The following is a 14,536-nucleotide window of genomic DNA, read 5'->3' as shown; positions in this document are numbered from 1 at the left end:
ATGTCATCTGCAAAGAGTGATAGTTTGATTTCCTCTTTACCTACTCTAATTCCTTGAATCTCTCTGGGGCCTTATTGCCCAGGCTAGCATTTCTAATAAAATATTGAATAGTAATGGTGATAGTGAGCAACCATTGTTTCACTCCTTATCTTACTGGGAAAGGTTCCAGTGTATCACCATTACATATGATGTTTACTGACAGTTTTAAATATATAATCATTATTTTAAGGAATAGTTCATTTATTCCTATACTCTCAAGCGTTTTTAGTAGGAATGGATGTTGGATTTTATGAAATGTTTTTTCTTCATCTATTGAGATGATCATATGGTTTCTGGTAATTTGGTTTTTGATATAGTTGATTATACAAATAGTTTTCCTAATTAATGAACCAGCCCTTCATTCCTGGTATTATAAATCCCACTTGGCCATAGTTTATTATCCTGGGGATGGTTTTCTGAAGTCTATTTGCTAATATCTTATTTAAGATTTATCATCATTAGGGAGATTGGTCTATAATTTTGTTTCTCTGTTTTCAGCCTACCTTGTTTAGGTATCAGTACCATGTCTGTGTCATAAAAGGAATTTGGTAGGACTCCTTCAATCCCTATTTTTTCAAATAGTTTATACAGCATTGGAGTTAGTTGTTCTTTAAATTTTTGGTAGAATTCACATGTAAATCCATCTGGTCCTGGGGATTATTCTTTCTTAGCAGTTGGTTAATAGCTTCTTCTATTGCTGTTTCTGAAATGGGACTATTTAGACTATTTACTTCTTCCTCTGTTAATCTTGGCAAGCTTATTTTTGAAGGTATTCTTCCATTTCATTTAAGTTATCGAATTAGCTCCTAAATATTGTTCTAATTTCCTCTTCATTAGTGGTGAGTTCTCCTTTTTCATTTTTAAGACTAACAATTTTTGTTTCAAATATAGACAACTACAGGCACACAGTAGTAGACAGAGTCTAAAGTCGAGTCCTGACTTCTTTTAACATCCTTTCTTTCTTAACTTTTTTGGATCATGGACTTTTTTGACAGTCTGGTGACTGCCTCTTCTAGGAATAGTCGTTTTTAAATGCTTAAAATAAAGGACAGGATAAAAAGGGAATCAGTCTTACTGAAATACAGTTTTAAAATATGTTTTTTTCTCAATAGTATTTTATTTTTTTCCAAATACAGATAAAGATTGTTTTCAACATTCATTATTACAATTCGTTTTGAAAATCAACCTGATATATCCCAGGTTGAAAACCTCTGCACTAGGCACTTGGAATTTTCCCCCTCTCTCCGATCCTGGAAATGTCTCCATTCTTTATGAGGTCACTCTGTTGGTCCCCTCTTTCCAACCTGAGGTTGCTCTGAGTTCCTTGGGAAAGTGAAAGAAGGATAGACGTGGCTGAGTCTCCCCAGGCCTACTCCTTGGTTACTTGAGCTGTGGTTCTGTGAGGAACCCATACAGAACTCTCAGCCTCCACCTTGGAGCTGGTGAAGAACCAGTTCTAATTCTGTGGGCAATGGCAGAGGCACTTGTTGCTTCTCTGTTGCCAATTACTTCTTTAAAAGCCTGGCTGTATTTATTAATACAGACAGAATAATTTCTCATAGATCCACAGAATGCACTCCCTGGAATGTAAGGCACACACAGAACACAAAGGGAGGCTTTGCATCCCACAGCACCAAGCTCTAATCCCTCTTGGTCTGCAAACTCAAAAATTCCATTTCTCAGGACAATCATGAAGCATGAAAGAATGGTAAATAATTGTAGGGAGTCACCCTGGCATCCTTTTAGGAAGGTTTCTGCAAACAGCTTAGAGCCCCTTCTGCCTCCTGGAAGGCTCTAAATCTTACCCATGCTCACTGAGCAGAGAAGGAGCTCCCCGGCTGCCGTGATACTGGCATGGGAAGGCTCTGAGTGCTTTTCCTTCATTGTGCATTGGTTACCAGGAGATGCAGCCGCTCCAGTGTCCATGGCACAGCCTTGGGCTTCATGGGGCAGAGACAGGTTACTGAGGGCAGGGGTAAGTTGGAAGTCTGAGCCAGTGAGGCAGTGGTAATGTTCTTGGTTTTTAGTCACCAAGCATTCATCAAATGCCCAGTGCAGCAGACAGATCCCAGGCCTGAAGCAAGATGTGGCCTCAGGCTCACTGGCCTTGTCACCCAGGGAGAGGTTGCCCAGCTGCCTCATTTTTAAAAGGGAGAAAAAAGAATACCCCCACTTCCAAGTTTGAGAGGAGGATCCAAGGATAAATGCAAAGTTTAGCATGGGAGGTAGCATCTGGGGAGCGCTGTGCTAGCTGAGATGGTGAGGGTGCTGGGGACTGGAATGGGGATGATGAAGATGATGATTACCAGGCATAGTACAAAGCACTTTCTTAAGGATAGAATGTCCCTATCACCTTTTTTCTTTTGGAAAGCCTGGTAGGAGAAATATTTGCCAGGGTTTATCCACAACCTGGATTAGGGCCATACCTCCCTCTAACCTCAGCAGCCCCAGACCCACTCCCCTTCAATTCACTCTCCCTAAAAGGGAGACATCCTGGCCTGTTCTTAGCCCTCGATTTAAATTGGTGGGATTTATTCAGGGGACTCGGCTGCCTGACGATTGGAACACATCGTTTGATTTCATTGAAAAGTGTCTTTACCCTACAAATTCTCAAAGCAAATGCTTCTGTTTAATGTGAGCTTCAATCCCTTCCCCCAGTTGTTGCAACATATGATTTATTGGTGTATTAAGCAGATGTTGTTCTTAGGGCATGTTGCTTGTGACCTCTTCCAGACTTACTATCCTATGGATCTAACATGATAACCTTGGCATAAGATTGGACGTGTCTTGTACAGACAACCCTCTCCTAATTAACAAAGGGATCCAAGATCTGCATCGTTCAAAGGGGTATTTTCCAAATTTTCCAAGATGAAAGGTACCTGATGAAGAGGTCGGGGGACTTCACTGTGGCCCTAGGCTCCATCCCAAGAGCAATATGTGGGCTTAGTTCCTTTTCCCGCTGGCTGCTTCTACTCATGTCCCCAGATTCTGGTCCCTGTGTCTTTTGTGACCGTATCATTCATTTGGTAGCCTACCTCATCCATCAGCCTTAGACTACTCAATCAGCAAAGCACAAATAAACAAGGAGCAAACATATATTACAGACTTGCTATGTGTCATATGTTATACTAGACCCTGGAGACATAAAGATAAAAACAAAATGGTCTTGCCCTCAAAGTTTATATATTATTGCGGAAATTGATGTCAACAAAAAAAAAAAAGTAGGAAGAAAATCTCTGCATAAGCAAGATAATTGCATAAATATTTTATATACATTGGATACATTGGATTTATCATATATTTTCACATATTTAACATGTAATTACCGGTCACCCAGGCTAGGAGGTGGAAGGAAGGAGGGGGAATGTTGGAACAGGAGGTTTCACAAGGCTCAGTGTTGAAAACTTGCCCCTTCATATGTTTTCTAAAATAAAAAGGTTTCCCAAAAAATATTAAAAAAAAAAAAAAAACCTCCGCATAAATCCTGAGCACAATCATCATCTGATGAGCAGTTGCCTTGCTTACCTTAGCCATGGAGACCTCTTGTGATGCTCATTTTGACACACCGGAGAACACCCAAGCTTTTCTGACTTAAAGGTGGTGATCTCACCACAACAACCCAGTTGGATCTTGACAGCAAACAGACTAGTATGTGAATAGAAGAATGGATGAGTGGATAAATAGACTAATAGACTAGATACATAGATAACTGGTGATGGATGGATGGGATAGAAAGGATACACAAATAGATTGAATAGATACACTTGATGCATAGTTAAAAAGATAATGATGGTTAGATAAGTGAAAAGATAGATTTGTAGTAGAAATGTTTATAGGTAGAAAGTGATGTATAGGAAGAAAAGTGATATATAGGTAGCAAAGAGCTCTATAGCAAGAAAAGCGATTTATATGTAGAAAAGAGATTTATAGGAAGAAAAGCAATTTATAGGTAGAAAAGAGATTTATAATAATTAAAGTGATTTATAATAGAAAAGAGATTTTTAGATTAAAAAAGGGATTATATAAAAGAGATTTATAGGCAGAAGAGAATGAATAGCTGGATTAAAATATACAAAACACCCCCCAAAATATTGCAGTTTGTGGATGGTTTTTCCAGTATATCAAATGGACACATATCTTTCACTTATGCTGTAACATTTTACCTTTTCAGGCAACCTATAATCCAAAACTGAAGCAAAGGAGATACTGAACCCAGAGTGACCAGATTCTGGAGATATTCAACACATGTTTTTGGGCTTCGGTGATCTACTTCAAATGGGATTTAGATTGTTGTTGGGGAGTTTTGATCTATACTTTGGAGTTTATTGTACTGGTGGGGGGAAGGGGAGAGATGATGTTGCTGAGTTTGATGGGCTTTTAAAGTTTAGATTGTTGTTGGGGAGTTTTGATCTATACTTTGGAGTTTATTGTACTGGTGGGGGGAAGGGGAGAGATGATGTTGCTGAGTTTGATGGGGTTTTAAAAAAAAAAGTTTTTTTCTGTTTCCAAAAGTGTCAAGTTGTCATTCTTTCGGCTCCCACATAATTAGTGATATTTCCCAGTTTCTTCTGTGCTATCTGGTGATTAGATTTGCCAGCTCGTTAATCTAAAGAAATACTTGTTGGCAAACTTATTGGGTAAATTACATTTCTCCCTTATTTGCAGCTAGCCCATACTGCTGATGGGTAAAGCTGGCTATCCTATGTGAGTTTGGGAATAAGAGAGGGAGGCAGATTTGTTCTTCTTTGAGATTGTGAAACAACTGTAACCAGGACCTTTGCCATCAGAGGCTTGGGACCGTCTGAAATTCTGGGAGCAAAGAGCTACTGGGGGTTAACAAGCAGCAGGGCTGCTGTGTTCTAGCCAGAGAAGTCCCAGAGAAGCTAGGAACTGGCCCTGCTGAAGTCTTTTGGATCTTCCTGGAGGAGCAGAGCAGCCATTCCACACTTGGAGGGCAATTCAGAATGACAAGGGACTGGCTTAGAGATTTGCATCCAGGTGCTTCCCCTCAGCTCCAGGGGAAGGCTGAGCCAGAAAATAATTGGTGTCCCCACAGGCTTGTGCTAGAGCCCCCCATTCCCCCTTTGAAGTTTTTTCTGCCTGACTTGTGCTCATTATAATCTATATGACTGAATTGTAAAACTTCTATTTCTGAAAATCTAACCTTTCTTCAGAAGCTGGGAACCTAAATCCCCTGGATGAAGAAGGGGGATAGTAAGAGTGCTAGAAAAGCAAATGGGTGCTCTGGAGCCGGCAAGATTGGAGATGTGAAAACCCTGTCTGATTTGATTCCATAGATAGTGGCAAATGTCAGGTTAGCCACAAAAGATGTTTGCACTGAATGATAAAGCTGGAATAATCCCTCTTGTGAATTGATGTATAGGCCCTGGCAATAAAATGATACCAAACTAACTCCCAAGCAGAATGCAGCCTTAATTGGCTGAAGGGCCCCAGAAGGCCCTGGACAAGCCAGACAAGCCGGCTTCCAGAGCTAGTGCTTAGTTTGGCCTTGGGAATCCTCCCAGGGGGTGGAAGAGAAGGAGGTCTGGATTGCTCTCTGACAGCACCTTCTCATCCTCCTTCTTGGGCTTTCCACTTCTGGGCTTGGGCTTGGAGGGTCTCATCTACAGAAAACCACCTCCTTGAGGGCAAGAACTATTGGAGTTTTTCCATGGTAGCTCTGCAATTTTTCCACTTCGAATCACTTCCAATTTACCAATATTTCTTAAGGAAACAAGCATTTGTTAAACTCCTATGTACCAAGCACTGTGCTAAGCACTTTACATATATTCTCTCCTCAACAACACTGGGAGGTAGGTGCTATTATCCACACTCAGTTGAAGAAACTGAGGCAACAGGTCAGCAAAATAGAGGCTAGATTGAAACAGATCTTGTCTTGTACAGACAACCCTGGCCTAATTAACAAGGGGATTCTACATCTGCAGCATTCAATGGGGTGTTTTCCAAATTCTATATGATGAAAGTTACCTGATGAAGCTGGTTGTTAAGCGTGGCCCTAGCTCCTTCTGCTTTTCAGCCAAACCCTAGGCTCCATCCCAAGAGCAATAAGTGGGCTTAGCTCCCTTTCCCGCTGGCTGCTTCTACTGATGTCCTCAGATTCTGGTCCCTGTGTCTTTTGTGACCGTATCATTCATTTGGTAGCCCATCTCATCCATCTTCCTTAGACTACTCAATCAGCAAAGCACAATTAAACAAGTAGAAAACATATTTCATACTTACTAGGGCTCATATATTACACTAGACCATGGAGACATAAAGATAAAAACAAAATGGTCTTGCCCTCAAAGTTTATATTCTATTGGGGAAAGTGATGTCTACAAAAAGAACTAGGAAGAAAATCTATGCATAACCAAGATAATTGGATAAATATTTTTACATACATTGGATTTATCATATATTTTCACATATTTAACATGTAATTACCGGTCACCCAGGCTAGGAGGTGGAAGGAAAGAGGGGGAATGTTGGAACAGGAGATTTCACAAGGCTCAGTGTTGAAAACTTGCCCCTTCATATGTTTTCTAAACAAAAAAGGGTTCCTAAAAATATTTTTAAAAGGAAACCTCCACATGAATCCTGAGCACAATCATCATCTGATGAGCAGTTGCCTTGCTTAACTTGGCCATGGAGACCTCATTGTGTGATGCTCATTGTGACACGCCGGAGAACACCCAAGCTTTTCTGACTTAAAGGTAATGATGTCGCCACAACAACCCAGTTGGATCCTGACAGCAAAGGGAGTAGTATGTGAACAGAAGAATGGATGAGTGGACAAATAGACTAATAGACTAGATACATAGAGAACTGGTGATGGATGGATGGGATAGATAGGATAAACAAATAGATTGAATAGATACATTTGATGCATAGTTAAAAAGATAATGATGGATAGATAAGTGAAAAGATAATTTTCAGTAGAAATATTTATAGGTAGAAAAGTGATTTATAGGAAGAAAAGTGATTTCTAGGTAGCAAAGAGCACTATAGGAAGAAAAGCAATTTATAGGTAGAAAAGAGATTTATAGTAATTAAAGTGATTTATAAGTAGAAAAGGGATTTTTAGATAGAAAAGGGATTTATAAGTAGAAAAGAGATTTATAGGTAGAAAAGATTTATAGGCAGAAGAGAATGAATATTTGGATTAAATTATATATAGATAATGAATGAGTCAATGGAGGGTTAGGTAAATCAGTAAATAAATTACTGGATAGAGAGATCCTTTCTGGCCCTCATCAGCATCATATCAAGGGCTGCTGTCAAAGATTGAGACTGCCTTCACGTCAGTATTAAACTATTATATTTTATCCTTCAACATTATAGAAGCTAAAATGGTTGCTTTCTATCTGGCTTGGGAAATATTTGACTTCTCTTTCTCCCCTTTTCCCCCATCCCCCCCAAAATTGCAATTTGTGGATGGTTATTCCAGTAGATGAAATGGACACATATCTTTCACTTATGCTGTAACATTTTACCTTTTCAGGCATCCTATAAGGCACTGCTGAAGCAGAGGAGATACTGAACCAGTTGTGACCAGATTCTGGCGCTATTGAACGCATGTTCGGGCCTCGGGATCTACTTAAAATAAGATTTAGAATGTTCATGAAGGTAAAGCAGCTAAATAAAGATAATCTATCTGCAGCTTCCCTCCTGCAGTCAGTGTTAATATGGAGTTCAAGGTAGGGCCAGGTTGCTGAATAACCCTATATGTAGTAGAAGTACAAATAATCTGGGAAATAGAGAGCCTACCTTTAAAAACAAACAATCAAAAGCAGATTCTTTGAGTTCAGAAACTGTTTTCTTTTTCATCATCCTATGCCTGGTTCCCCGAAACAAGATGACTTGCTCATATTAGAGGTTTCATAAATGCTTCTTGAATTCAATTACATATAGATGCAGACTTTTTCTAAAATTACTGGCAGCTGGCTGGTACAGTGGATAACACTGTTGGACCTCCCTTGAATCAGCACCTGATTTCAAACACCAGCTGTAGGACTCTAGGCAAGTTACTTAATCTGTGTTTGCCTCAATTTCCTCATCTGTAAAATGGGAATGGTACAATCATTTTTGCTCCATAGAGAATAAGCCTCTGAGAACTATTTGTTTTCAAGTAGAGTCACAGCATCGTGGATTTTGAGCTGGCAGGAATATTTCAGCGTTTCTACTTCCATATTTTACAGAGAAAGTCACTGAGACTCAGGGAGGTTTAGTATATTTAGTATATTGTTCCTGCACAAACAGATCCTGTTAATACTATCATGTTACCTCTAAGTGTTCATTACATATTTGTGTATGTGTGTGCATATATGTGTGTGTATATTTCCATACTCCAATCTTCTAACCTATAGCTAAACATATTAACTCTTAAAAAAAGAAAAAAAAAAAGGCGTTGTCAAGATGGCGGACAAGAAACACAGGACTCTGTGAACGTCCTTACTCCCTCACAACCAATTAGATAAATCAGCCTCAGAAATAGCGTTGGACTGATAGATACCACAAGGACTGGAAGCATGACTTACCAGCTGAAGAGAATCTGGAGTTTCAACAGAAAAGATCAGTTCCCAGGGGAGGAAGAAGAGAGGCCCGCACAGACGGCCGGGTGCTAGCATACTGCACCGATTGCGCTGGGAAGGGCTCTGGGAAGGGCTCTGGGATCAGAGAAGCCACTGAGATAAAGGAATTTGGCACAGGCTGTTAGCTCTTCTCTGATTATAATACAGCAGTTCAAAGGAGAAATCTAAACTACTTTAAAAATTCAAAGATAGATTAGATTTTCCCAGATCCTGGTGTGACTCAGCACTGGGGGGTATGGCCCCTAGCTCCCACTTGAGACTAGTTAAGAGATTGAGAAGTGGGCAGATACGGCCCAAGGCAACACACACTGCCTAGCTCAGCTGGAGGGTGTGGAACTCAGCTCCGGAAGTCCCAGAGAAGCGGAACCTTTGAACTAGGGACCGAGATTTCTGGCAGACACTTCCAGTTTGAGCGCAGGGGCTTTTCAGGTCAACTGCTACTGACATCCACGACCTACCAGGATGCATAGGCCGGGCTTTGTGTCACCTTTACTGTTCAATCTCAAACCTAAGGGAAGCCGCTAAAACACAGCGCCCTCAAGGCATCAGCAGTGCTAGTCACCTCTGAGGCACTTCCAGGGAGGGGGTGGGGAACTCTCTCCCAGAGCTCTCTCTTAGCTCAGGCTCAGGAGCCGCTGCAACCATCTGGTCTGGGAGGAACCTGGTAAAGAAATAAATAAATAAATTCCTACCCCAGGGACAGACCCCAAAAGATTTTTCAAGTATGAGCAAAAAGCCCAGAAAAACCAGAGATTCCTTCTACACAGAGAAAGAGCGGGTATCCAACCCCAAGGAAGTTAACAGCAGAGAGTCAGCAGATAACAACCTAAAGGGGAATTATTCCTGCCCCCCATCATATAACTCTCTCCTAGAATAGACTATTAAAAAGTTACGAGAGTTTGAAGAAAAATGGGGAAAGGAAAGGGAAGCTATGATAGAGAATAACAACGTCCTGAAATTGGAGTTGGAAAAAATAAAGAATTCACAGGAGATGCAGGGAAACAAAATTTGTAAATTAGAAAAGGTTAAAAAATCACAGGAAAGTAGGATTTCTGAATTGGAAAAGATAAAAAAAAATCTCAAGAAAATAGAATTTCTGAATTGGAAAAAGAAAATAATTCTCAAAAAAAAATTAGGGAAATGGAAAAAAATTCAATAGAGCAAAATAATTCATTTAAAAATGAAATTGGGCATTTACAAAAAGAACTAAAAACTGTGAAAGAAGAAAATAACTCATTAAAAGTCAGGATGGAACAAATAGAAATGAATGATTCACAGAGAACCCAAGAATCAGTCAAACAAAACAAAAAAAAAAAAATGAGAAGCTGGAGAACAACGTCAAATACTTACTGGGAAAATTTATAGACCTGGAAAATAGATCTAGGAGAGATAATCTGAGGATCATTGGACGTCCCAAAAACTATGACCAAAAAAAGAGCCTAGATTCTATTTTACAGGAAATTATCAAAGAGAACTGTCCAGAGATAATAGAAACAGAAGGGAAAGTAGATGTAGAAAGAATTTATCGAACTCCTTCTGAAATAGACCCTAAAAAAAGAACACCATGGAATATTGTGGCTAAGCTGTAGAATTACCTCACAAAGGAGAAAATCTTGCAAGCAGCTAGAAAAAAACAATTTAAATACCAAGGTGCCACAATAAGGGTCACACAAGATCTGGCTGCCTCCACATTAAAAGATAGAAGGGTCTGGAACCTGATATTCAGAAAGGCAAAAGATCAAGGACTGCAACCAAGAATGAACTACCCAGCTAAGTTTAGCATCTTTTTCCATGGAAGAAGATGGTCATTCAATGAAATAGAGGAATTCTATTTGTTTCCAAGAAAAAAACCAGACTTTAACAAAAAACTGATCTACATCCACAAGACTGAAGAGAAACAGAAAAAGGTACACAGAACCCTTGAGAACTGTAACTCTGTTGTGGGTATATAAGAAGTACTCATGGATAATTTGATTTTACTGATATAAAAGAAAAAAAGGGGGGTGTAGTAAAGGGAAGGAGGTCATTTCAGAAAAAGGGGAAGGAATGATAAAAAGAGGGAAACTACATCCCAGGAAGAGGCATAGAAAATACACTATATCTGAGGGAATTTAGTGAGGGGGAGAATCATTGTGTGAATCTTACTCTCATCAGAAGAGACTCAAAGAGTAAATAATTGACATATTTGTTTTTCAGAGAATTTTCTCTCACCTCATTAAAATGGGGGAGAGGAAAAGGGAAAAGGAAAAGGAGAATAAGGGAAGGGACGTGGAGGGAGGGGGGAGGGATACGAAAAAAAGGGAGGGCTGCGCGTCACAAGGGGGGTCTGTAAATTAAGTATCGGGGAGGGAGATCAGGGGGGTCAAGGCAAAAAGCAAAATCTGGGGATAATATGATGGCAGGAAATACAGAATTATTAATTTTAACTGTAAATGTGAATGAGATGAACGTTCCCATCAAACGGAGATGGATAGCAGATTGGATCAAAAATCACAACCCTACAATATGTTGTCTGCAGGAAACACACTTAAAGCAGGGAGATATATACAGAATAAAGGTAAAAGGTTGGAACAGAGCCTATTATGCTTCAGGAAAAGCCAAAAAACCAGGGGTAGCTATCCTTATCTCAGATCAAGCAAAAGCAGAAGTAGATCTAGTTAAAAAAGATAAGGAAGGAAACTATATCCTGCTGAAAGGTAGCATAAATAATGAAGCCATATCAATACTAAACATATATGCACCAAGTGGTATAGCATCTAACTTTCTAAAGGAAAAGTCAAGAGAATTGCAAGAAGAAATAGATAGTAAAACTATAATAGTGGGAGATCTCAACCTTGCACTCTCAGATTTAGAGAAATCAAACCATAAAACAAATAAGAAAGGCATTAAAAAAGTAAATAGAACATTAGAAAAACTAGGTATGATAGACCTTTGGAGAAAACTGAATGGCAATAGAAAGGAATATACTTTCTTCTCAGCAGTTCATGGATCCTACAACTTAAAAAGCTAGAAAAAGACCAAATAAAAAACCCCCAACCAAAAATTAAACTTGAAATACAAAAATTAAAAGGAGAAATCAATAATATTGAAAGTAAAAAAAAAAAAAACTATTGAATTAATAAATAAAACCAAGAGTTGGTTTTATGAAAAAGCCAATAAAATAGATAAACCTTTAGTAAATTTGATCAGAAAAAAAGAAAGAGGAAAATCAAATTGTTAGTCTTACAAATGAAAAGGGGGATCTTTCCACCAATGAAGAGGAAATTAAAGAAATAATGAGTTACTTTGCCCAACTTTATGCCAATAAATTTGATAACTTAAGTGAAATGGATGACTTCCTCCAAAAATATAGGCTCCCTAGATGAACAGAGGAGGAGATAAATTGCTTAAATAGTCCCGTTTCAGAAAAAGAAATAGAACAAGCTATGAATCAACTCCCCAGGAATAAATCCCCAGGACCAGATGGATTCACATGTGAATTCTACCAAACATTTAAAGAAGAATTAGCCCCAATGTTATACAAATTATTTGAAAAAATAGGGGATGAAGGAGTCCTACCAAACTCCTTGTATGACACAGACATGGTACTGATACCTAAACCAGGTCAATCGAAAACTGAGAAAGAAAATGATAGACCAATTTCCTTAATGAATATTGATGCTAAAATCTTAAATAAGATATTAGCAAAAAGACTTCAAAAAATCATCCCCAGGATAATACACTATGATCAAGTAGGATTTATTCCAGGAATGCAGAGCTGGTTTAATATTAGGAAAACTATTAATATAATTGACCATATTAATAATCAAACTAATAAGAACCATATGATCATCTCAATAGATGCAGAAAAAGCATTTGACAAAATCCAACATCCATTCCTATTAAAAACTCTTGAGAGTATAGGAATAAATGGACTATTCCTTAGAATAATCAGGAGCATATATTTAAGACCGTCAGTAAGCAATAATATGCAACCTTTCCCAGTAAGATCAGGAGTGAAACAAGGTTGCCCACTATCACCATTACTATTCAATATAGTACTAGAAACTCTAGCCTCGGCAATAAGAGCCGAGAAAGAGATTCAAGGAATTAGAGTAGGAAATGAGGAAATCAAACTATCACTTTTTGCAGATGACATGATGGTATACTTAGAGAACCCCAAAGACTCTGCTAAAAAGCTATTAGAAATAATTCAAAATTTCAGCAAAGTGGCAGGATACAAAATAAATCCACATAAATCCTCAGCATTTTTATATATCACCAACAAAATGCAACAGCAAGAGATACAAAGAGAAATTCCATTCCAAACAAATGTTGAGAGTATAAAGTATTTGGGAATCCATCTACCAAAGAAAAGTCAGGATTTATATGAGAAAAATTACAAAACACTTGCCACAAAAATAAAGTCAGATTTAAATAACTGGAAAGACATTCAGTGCTCTTGGATAGGCCGAGCGAATATAATAAAGATGACAATACTCCCCAAACTAATCTATTTCTTTAGTGCTATACCAATCAGACTCCCAAGAAACTATTTCAATGACCTAGAAAAAATAACAACAAAATTCATATGGAAGAATAAAAGGTCGAGAATTGCAAGGGAACTAATGAAAAAAAAGTCAGAGGAAGGTGGTCTAAGTGTACCTGATCTTAAGCTATATTATATAGCAGCAGTCACCAAAACCATTTGGTACTAGCTAAGAAATAGAACGGTAGATCAGTGGAACAGATTAGATACAAAGGGCAAAAAATGGTACATCTATAGCAATCTAATCTTTGACAAACCCAAAGATACCAACATTAGGGATAAAAATTCATTATTTGGAAAAACCTGTTGGGAAAACTGGAAATTACTATGGCAGAAATTAGATATGGATCGACACTTAACACCATATACCAAGATAAGATCAAAATGGGTCCATGATTTAGGCATAAAGAATGAGATCATAAATAGATTAGAGGAACAGAGGATAGTCTACCTCTCAGACTTGTAGAGGAGGAAGGAATTTATGACCAGAAGAGAACTAGAGATCATTATTGATCACAAAATAGAAGATTTTGATTACATCAAACTAAAAAGTTTCTGTACAAACAATACTAATGCAAACAAGATGAGAAGGGAAGTAACAAATTGGGAAAATATTTTTAAAAGCAAAGGTTCTGACAAAGGTCTCATTTCCAAAATATATAGAGAACTGACCCTAATTTATAAGAAACCGAACCATTCTCCAATTGATAAATGGTCAAAGGATATGAACAGACAATTCTCAGATGAAGAAATTGAAACTATATCCACTCATATGAAAGAGTGTTCCAAATCACTACTGATCAGAGAAGTGCAAATTAAGACAACTCTGAGATACCACTACACACCTGTCATATTGGCTAAGATGACAGGAACAAATAATGATGAATGTTGGAGGGGATGTGGGAAAACTGGGACACATACTTTGCTGGTCGAGTTGTGAAAGAATCCAGCCATTCTGGAGAGCAATTTGGAACTATGCCCAAAAAGTTATCAAACTGTGCATACCCTTTGACCCAGCAGTACTACTACTGGGCTTATATCCCAAAGAAATACTAAATAGCAGGAAGATTCCTGTATGTGACAAAATATTTCTAGCATCTCTTTTTGTTGTAGCTAGAAACTGGAAGAAGAATGGATGTCCATCAGTTGGAGAATGTTTGGGTAAATTATGGTATATGAAGGTTATGGAATATTATTGCTCTGTATGAAATGACCAGCAGGAGGAATACAGAGAGGCTTGGAGAGACTTACATCAACTGATGCTGAGTGAAATGAGCAGAACCAGAAGATCACTATACACTGAAACAACAATACTGTATGAGGATGTGTAGCGAGCTGTCGTCTCCAGAAGCTGCTGGATCGCTCTCTGGGAAGAGAT

At 38.5% G+C, this 14,536-nt stretch overlaps 2 long non-coding RNA genes across 2 annotated transcripts in view; both read right to left on the bottom strand.

Annotated features, from left to right (window-relative positions):
* The window catches only part of LOC141560892 (uncharacterized), a 121,133-nt gene that overhangs the window by 44,940 nt on the left and 61,657 nt on the right, over positions 1–14,536 (bottom strand). The window lies entirely within an intron of this gene.
* Positions 1,137–6,656, bottom strand: LOC141559413 (uncharacterized). The gene is made up of 3 exons (XR_012487395.1): positions 6,028–6,656; positions 3,565–3,684; positions 1,137–1,362 (listed from the first exon to the last, which is right to left on the bottom strand). It is a non-coding gene; the product is annotated as an uncharacterized LOC141559413 (long non-coding RNA).

The sequence above is a fragment of the Sminthopsis crassicaudata genome, chromosome 3 (genome assembly GCF_048593235.1).
Source record: "Sminthopsis crassicaudata isolate SCR6 chromosome 3, ASM4859323v1, whole genome shotgun sequence".
Classification (NCBI taxonomy): Eukaryota; Metazoa; Chordata; class Mammalia; order Dasyuromorphia; family Dasyuridae; genus Sminthopsis; species Sminthopsis crassicaudata.
Note: the sequence above shows the minus strand (reverse complement) of the source record. Positions and strands in the feature narration are given on the sequence as shown.